This window comes from Morone saxatilis, unplaced genomic scaffold (assembly GCF_004916995.1).
Source record: "Morone saxatilis isolate NCDOM2014 unplaced genomic scaffold, NCSU_SB_2.0 Contig6, whole genome shotgun sequence".
NCBI classification, from domain to species: domain Eukaryota; kingdom Metazoa; phylum Chordata; class Actinopteri; family Moronidae; genus Morone; species Morone saxatilis.
The window spans coordinates 8,248,132-8,248,405 of record NW_023340206.1 but is presented as its reverse complement, the minus strand read 5'-3'; the positions used below and the strand labels follow the sequence as shown (position 1 = coordinate 8,248,405).

Below are 274 nucleotides of genomic sequence, written 5' to 3'. Positions count from 1 at the left end.
GAGAGAGAGTGAGAGAGAGAGATACTGGAAAATAATGACATAACCGCTGAGCAAACTGACGCATTAATCTGCTTTCTGTTGCATTCAAACTCAAGACAAAAATCCTTTGTTGTATGGAAAACATGTGACAATGAGCCTTTCACCTCTTGATTTCACACACATACCAAAGACGTATCACCTGACTCCCGAGTGCATGGAGCAAGACGTGGAAAACACTTGTCAGTCTTAGTAAATATGGATGAAGTAGAGAGAGAGAGACAGACAAAGGGAGAGA

At 41.6% G+C, this 274-nt stretch overlaps 1 protein-coding gene across 4 annotated transcripts in view; it reads right to left on the bottom strand.

Moving 5' to 3' along the window:
• Positions 1–274, bottom strand: part of LOC118339728 (calcipressin-1-like) — a 16,770-nt gene that overhangs the window by 8,678 nt on the left and 7,818 nt on the right. The window lies entirely within an intron of this gene.